At 36.5% G+C, this 8,547-nt stretch overlaps 1 non-coding gene across 1 annotated transcript; it reads right to left on the bottom strand.

Annotated features, from left to right (window-relative positions):
• Positions 1-8,216: 8,216 nt before the first annotated feature.
• LOC128279798 (small nucleolar RNA R71) lies at positions 8,217-8,323 on the bottom strand. The gene has a single exon (XR_008269993.1). It is a non-coding gene; the product is annotated as a small nucleolar RNA R71 (small nucleolar RNA).
• Between the last annotated feature and the right edge of the window lie 224 nt (positions 8,324-8,547).

The following is an 8,547-nucleotide window of genomic DNA, read 5'->3' as shown; positions in this document are numbered from 1 at the left end:
TAGTAGTGGTCTTTGCATTCGACAAATTTTGTAACACCCCTTACCCGTGTCTGACACCAGGACAAGATACGAGGTATTATCGGACTTTAACATAAGCACTCAGCCAAACCCGGGCCATAAAGAAAATTTTGCTCTATTTAAAACTTTGTGTTCTCAAGTACAACATCCCTTAAACGGGCTTACAAGGCCAAAATCATACGTTGAGGTGGTTCGAGACTAAATCGAAGACTTTGGAAACATTTGAGGACTTATAAAATTTTCATCGTGAAACAGGGCCACACGCCCGTGTGGCCATTTTGACATGGCCGTGCTGAAGGCCCGTGTGATTCACACAGCCTAAGCACAAGGGAACATGCCCGTGCCCCAAACTCGTGTGAATTTAATTTCAAATTCGAACCTACAGGGGTTTTCACACGGCAGACAACACGCCCGTGTCTACAGCCTGTGTCCCTCACACGGCCATGACACGCCCATATCATAGCCCATGCATAAAATCCTTGACATTCTGTTTCTGACGTCATCAACCCTTAAGGGTCACACGGCCAAGGCGCATGCCTCTGTGCTAGGTCGTGCCCTTCACACGGCTGAGACACAAGGCTGTGTCTCCGCCCGTGTGTTTAATACCATGCATACTGACTTGTAAAATTGAAGTTCAGTGGACACACGGCTGGACTCCACGCCCGTGGGGCAAACCATGTATCACACACGATCTAGACACACGCCCGTGTGTCTACCCGTGTGGACAAAAATAAGGTTGCTTACCAAGCCTCATTGCCACCATTACTCACACTAACTTACACAAGATCAACCAAACCAATACAAGCATAACATATATAACCAAATCAGCCACAATCATTGGAGATTTGCATCAAATGCATCTAATAATAATTAATATTGCCGACATTAATGGCCTATACAAAATGTTATCACATCCATCATAAGAGCTAACACTTGTGGCTAATCGAACAAGGCATTAAACCAAAGATTCGAGTCCCTATACATGCCAAAATTTCAACATTTAAATTAACTATATCAAAAGCTTCAAGTGATAGTGTGATCAATGCCTCCGACGTCCCTTGATCCCCGATATGAGCTTGACAGCACTATAAGAAAATGGAAAGGAATGGGGCAAGCATAAAGCTTAGTAAGTACATATATGAAATAATGTATAAGTAGGAACTTATTCATCAGATGATAATTTATTAAACTTGAATGATGTATATCATTTAGACCTCTCTATCTTACTCTTCACTTCATTTACACATACTTGCTACATCTCGTCACATAATAAGGCATTATTCATAAGTTTAGTACACATACCTGTAATGTAACACCCTTCACCCGTATCCAACGCCGGGACAGGGTTCGAGGCATTACCAGACTTAAACATTTACAACATGCAAAACCAGGCCACAAAATTTCACCAAAAATTAAAACATCTCGAACACATGCATATCGTCCCTTATATGGGTCTTCGAAACCTATAACATACATTGGGGTGGTTCAGGACTAAACCAAGAACTTTGAAAATCTTTGGGCAACTTAACTAATTTTCTTGCTTCGGAGAGTCACACGCCCGTATGGATTGGGCCATGTAGTCACACACATCCGTGTAGCTTGGGACACGCCCATGTCCTGTGCCCATAGAGCTCTCTATCCATTTGGTCATGAACAAGTTAGGGTCACACGGCCAAGGCACACGCCCGTGTATCTATCCGTGTGGACAATTTCAAGGCTATTTTCCAAGCCAATTGCCACCCTTAATTACCTACATACACTTATACATTTTCATAGCAATTGACATGGCATATTTAAGTAATTATATATCCACAATCAAGACACAAGCATGGCGTTCTCACAACAACACATAACATATTACCAACCATGCATGGCAAACAAGCATATGCACATCACCAATATCAGACATAACATGAATAGCTAGATTTATAAGTCAGAATCATTAGCTCACTAAAGACCAATATATTTGGCCAAATTATAATAACACATGTTATAAAACTAGGTCCCTATACATGCCACTCACTTGATAATTCTAGCATATATGTTTATACTCTCAAGGTGTTGGCTTGATAGTGTGATGTTGCCTCCGACGATCTCCAACCCCGATATAACCTGACAACACTAAAAGAAATGGAAAGGAGGGGGTAAGATTTACGCTTAGTAAGCTCGCATGAAAATAATAAGAAATTTACTAACATGCTTTCTATAGTAAAACTATCCTAATTGTACATTTACACATGTTCTGGTTAAGCTGTTTTCTTGAGTCATAGTCACTAAATCATTTATAACTAGAGCTACCGAACTCCAAATTAAGATCTGTAAATTTTACCAGAAACTAGACTCATATATATTTTCACCATAAAATTTTTAGAATTTTTGGTCTAGCCAATAAGTACAGCTTATTATTCAAATTCTCCCCTATTTTTCTATTTGACAACTTCAACTTTTCTTCACTAAAATTTATTTATCTCATAGTACGAGACTCAGATAATGTTCCCGTCTCTTTTTCCTAAAATTAGGCTCATTAAGGATTTTATTAATATGATTTCTAACTCATAATTTTTTTTTAAATTTCTAGTGATTTTCCCAAGTCAGAACAAGAGATTTCGAACTTATTCTGACTCTATATCACAAGAATTCAAATATCTCATAATACAAAATTGTTTTGCTTACACCGTTTCTTTTATGCGAAACTAGACTCATTAAGATTTAATTCTATATTTTATTCAGCCTATAAATCAATTTCCACTATTTTTAGTGGATTTTCAAAGTGAGACCACTGCTATTGTCCTAATCTGTCTTAGTGCAACATAATAATAATTATCACAAGCTTGTCATAGAAATTATTCTCATAAATATCACTCATCCATTTGCACTCTCTTCACAAGTCCATTTCATTTCACATGTCAAACATGTACTTATGAGTTTCGAGTACATACCTGTGCTATCTCTTAGCACAACCACTCATGCAAACAGGACAATCATATGCATCATATTAGTATCAACTAAGTATAGATGAGTTTATCTTACCATTTTTTTTTATATCACTATGTATGTCATTACCGCTAAATTATTGAATTTCTGATGGTTTCCAATTGTACACTCGAGGTGTACGTTTCTTTCTGAGCGGTACACACAAAGTATACCTTTCCTTTTCATATGGTATACACAAAGTATACCTTTCCTTTTCAAGTGTACACAGAAAGTGTACATAGCCTTTTCAAGTGTACACACAAAGTGTACATAACCTTTTCATGTGGTATACACAAAGTATACCTAACCTTTTCACATTCAATAGCAAAAGCTATCCCTTTCCACATTCGATAGCCGAAGCTATCCCCTTTTTACATTCGATACCCGAAGCTATCCCTTTTCACATTCGATAGCCGAAGCTATCCCTTTTCACATGGTACACACAAGATGTACATAGCCTTTTCAAGCATTACCATTTCGGGATACATTTCCTTTTCATAATGAGATCAAAAGATTATCCTTTAGGGACAACCTTTATTGCAACATATGCAAGATCTCATATTCTCGGTGATCACCCATTTCTTTTAAATATCATATTCCATCAAATTTCTATTAACATCAAATTCAATACAATTATAACAAATTATATTTCATGTATATCAATAATAACATGAATAATAGGCTTATAATAAATCACACGAACTTACCTCGGATCCAGAAATGGCAATTTACCATTCTAGTCCATAACCTTCTATTTTCCCGATTTAAGCTCAAATCTCGATTTCCTTGATGATTAAGCTTGGAAGCTTGGCCAAACCCTAACCATGGCTGCTCTTGGTACATTCTGTTGTAGCAAGAAGAAAGGGACACATTTGGGGTTTAAAATTTGTCTTTTAATTCATTTTACCCCTAAATGACCAAAATGCCCTTTTTATTATTCTTTCAAATTTTACCCAACCAAGGCCATTTTTGTCCAACAAGTTATACAATGGTTTAATTATCATTTAAGGACCTCCCATTTAAAATTTCATGACAATTAGACACCTCTAACATGTAAAACTCAACTTTTTCACTTTTTACAATTTAGTCCTTTTTACTAAATTGAGTGCCCAAACGTCAAAATTTTCGAACGAAATTTTCACGAAATCATTCTGTGAAATTGTAGAACATAAAAATATAATAAAAATGAAATTTTACTCATCGCATTTGTGGTCCCGAAGCCATTGTTCTGATTAAGCCTAAAATCAGGATGTTACATGTAATCACCTGTAAAATAACTCAAGTTCATTCTCTCTAATGACATATCTCATTGGAATTATCACCAACTCACTTTTTGAGTTACTTGTTGAGCACACAGAATACTTATGGATACACGGGAAGTTCGCACCTAAGTGCCATATAAGTAGCCAGAGCTATATTATACTATGTAATGCTCGCATTTTGAGCTATTCATGGGCCCTTCTACCAAGTCAGTACCCGGTCCCCATAGCACTATCATTAAGCTACTCATGGGTCTGTACAAAAAGTCAGCATTTGGACCCATATAGTGTTAACATGAAATGCTCGCTCAGCAAGCTACTCACGAGTTTAGTCACGAAGCCATTACCCGAACCCACATTACATATAACATTCATCTCATGAACTCAGACACAACTCATGATTTCAGACCACTTAGTTTTTCATGACCTACTTTTTGTATCCTATACTATTCTTGAGGTTCAACGGGATTTCAAATCTAACCCGTTGTCATCGTACTTGCTCATAATGTAGGTTACTCTTATATCACATTATTTATACTTTCATGGCAACAAATGAGATTATGATACATGATAACGATAAAACATTCAAATATATATATTATCAACACATTTAAAAGTAAGCTACAATGACACATTATTTACATATGTACTTACCTCGGTACAAAAAGTTGGGAACGAGCTTAATCCTTGTAAACTTTGTTCTTTCCCCAATCAAGACCCGAATCACGTTTCTCTTGATCTAAAATGTCAAAATTTAGCTTATTTAATACTCAAATCATTCAATTCAACTCAAGACTCATACTTTGGTAAAATAATCGTTTTGCCCTTAAACTTCGCAAAAATTACGATTTTACTCCTAGGCTCGTAAATCGATTTTTATCGGATTTCATTAAGTATTAAGCCTAATCGAATTCTTTTTATACTAGAAGTAGCCCATAATTTTCATTAATTCACACATTCACCACATAATTTATAACTTATGCAAAATGATCTTTAGCTAAGGTTTCCATGAAAACCTCTTCACAAAAGAAGTTTGTTTAACAGCCAAGATTCATTTTCTTCCCTAAAATTTCAGCTAACAACATACATGCTTTCATGGCAAAACCTTAGACCTTCGTCCATTTTGCAAACTGGTCCCCTTTTTAGAAAGCTCATGTTACAATGGGAACAAAAATACGAAAATCATCAAGAATAACCTTCAAAATGACTTACTTGCAAGAGATACAAATGGCTAATATTTTGAGCTCTCTAAACCCCCTTTTTAATGTTGAAAAATTGGTGAAGAAGAAGATGGTGATGAAGTGATATCATCCTTTCTCTATTTTATTTCTATTTTATCAATTAAGCTACCAAAACCTACCTAACATTTGACCATTTGAATTTTCCCTGTCTCTTGGCTGGCCATCACTTATCTATTGGCCTAATTTTAGTTTAAAGACCCCCAATATAGTTTCTCTAGTAATTTGACACCTTTGGCTATTAAAACAGGACTTTTTCACTTTATGCGATTTAGTCCTTTTTCACACTTAAGCTCACAAACGCTAAAATTACTTCACCAAAATTTTCATACACTTAAATAATCATGCTATGAAACCAAAATAATAATAACAATAATTTCTCAACCTCGGATTTGTGGTACCAAAACCACTGTTCTGACTAAGCCCAAAATCGAGCTATTACAATTCTCCCCCTTAGGGATTTTTATCCCTGAAAATCTTACCGGTGAATAAGTTCGGGTATTGGTCTCTCATGGTCTCTTCGGGTTCCCATGTTGCTTCCTCGACTCCATGTCTATATCACAAAACTTTCCCGAGTGCTATACTTGATAAATGCCAAATTATACATATTTATACCCCAAATACTTAGCATATTTATGGATGTTTATTACTAGATTTGTGGATTTTGGTGCTCTTAATCCGGTTATTTCATGTTTTGTACTCAGGAGAGCACTAAGAGTTAAAAAGAGCCAGAAACGAGCAAAAAAGAGACAAAACGAACCAAATCGAGAAGATGACACAGCCTAAGCCTTACCACACGGGCATCTCACATGCCCGTGGCCTTCGGGGGTGTTGGCCAAGGTTTACACGATTCACACGGCCTGGCCATTGAGCCCACACGGCCGTGTGCAATTTAATGGAAAGAAAACGACCTGGCAATCACGTCACACGGTCGTGGCACACGGGCGTGTCCCTTTTCAAAGAGTTGTATTTTACACGGAAAATGATACTTAGGAAGGAAGAAAGCTAATCCAAAGCCTATATAAACACCCTAAGTGTGACCTAAAAAGGGGGCCTTTTCTAGAACTTTTCTGGAATATAGAACCACACGCCAGGAATTACTTGAAGAAAGCCAGATGATCCATCCGAAAAGCCGGAGCTACTCCAAGACTGAAGATCTCCCTCAGAATTCCTTCAGGGGTTTTTAGAGTTTTCTTCATGTTTTGTTATTTTTATACTTTTGAGATGTACTCTTATTTTATTATGAACTAAACCCCTTAGATACCTAAGGGGATAAAATCTATTATGGATTTTGTTATTATTATCTGAACTGTATGATAAATACTTGATTTGTTCTTAATTATGTGTTCTTAATGCTTGAGTTAATATTCCGGGTATTAATTCATAATTTGATGTACTTATGCAGAGGAGGAATAGGCCCTGCCTAAGAGTAGATATGGCATAATTAAGCGGAGTTGATCGAACGACTAGAAATAGGGTTACGAGATTTTGTCGAATTAGGGTGAAACCTAATATGGGAGTCTATAGACTGATTTACTGCTTCCCTAGGAGTTTTAATTAAGAAAGAAATTTCAATTAATTCAACTGAGGGTTAGACGTTATTAGTCTTGAAAGGGATAATAACATAGGTTAGGGAATCTCACGGATCAAGTCAAGTGAATAAATCGTCTGGTTCAGAGTCAGTTAACAAGTGAAATCTAGGTGGATTCCTCATTGGGTGTTGTTTTTATCAATTGCTTTTCTTCAAGTTTTTTTCCAAATTTTCTCTTTGTTTTAATTAAATTAGTTAATTAGTTTAGATAATTAGTTTAATAAACAAACCTTTTTATTCTTAGGCTAGATAATAAAAGATAGTTATTACTAGTACTTTTGGTTCCCTTGGGTACGATATCCCGATCTTGCCATTACTATACTATTTTTCGATAGGTGCGCTTGCCTTTTCGTCGTGATAATAGTTAGTCTAGGTTTGATCTTCATTATAAATATTTATTACTTTTTACGAATCACGCGATCAAGTTTTTGGCGCCGTTCTTGAACCGAAATATTAGGAACACTAAATTTTTATTACTTTAGCCATTTATTTTTCTTGCAATTTTATTTTATTTTATTATTTATTAATTTACTTTTTCTCTCTCTTGGCAGGTTTTTATAGTTTATGACTAGAAGAAACCCGTTGGGACCATTACTTTTTGACGAAGAAATCGATCGTACAATTTGCACAAATGAAAGAGAAATAAGGCGCAGCTTACGGTACACGGAGAATGAGCGAGAAGACGATACTCGACCCCCAACCAACGAGATGGCTGAAAACCAAGGCAATCAGCTACCTCCCGCAATTACAGCTAATCGAAATCCTGCTCCACGTACTATGTATGATTATGCTAAACATTCTTTAACAGGAACTGACTCTAGCATAGTTAGACCTACTGTAGCTGCAAATACTTTTGAATTAAAACCTAACACTATTCAGATGATACAGCAGTTTGTTCAGTTTGATGGTTTGCAGGATGAAGATCCCAACGCTCACTTAGCGAACTTTCTGGAAATTTGTGGTACATTTGAAATAAATGGCATTTCTGATGATGCCATACGTCTTCGGTTGTTTCCCTTTTCACTGAGAAACAAAGCTAAACAGTGGTTGAACTCGTTACCATGAGGGTCTATCACTACTTGGGAACAAATGACTGAGAAATTTTTACTAAAATATTTTTCGCCGGCTAAAACTGCTAAATTACGTAATGATATCTCTTCTTTTGTGCAGATAGATTTAAAAACACTTTACGATGCATGAGAGAGATACAAGGACTTACTGAGAAGGTGCCCTTACCATGGGTTACCGCTTTGGCTTCAAGTACAAACATTCCACAATGGTCTGAATCCCTCGACTCAGCAAATGGTTGGCGCAGCTGCTGGCGGAACCATTAACAATAAAACACCAAAAGATGCCTATGAATTTATAGAGGAGATGTCACTGAATAACTATTAGTGGCAAGTTATGAGGACAAAGACAACGAAAACAGCTAGCGTTTATAACATCGATTCAGTCACCATGCTCTCTA

Source organism: Gossypium arboreum, chromosome 8, assembly GCF_025698485.1.
Source record: "Gossypium arboreum isolate Shixiya-1 chromosome 8, ASM2569848v2, whole genome shotgun sequence".
Lineage (NCBI taxonomy): Eukaryota > Viridiplantae > Streptophyta > Magnoliopsida > Malvales > Malvaceae > Gossypium > Gossypium arboreum.
This window is presented reverse-complemented; position numbering and strand designations above follow the sequence as displayed.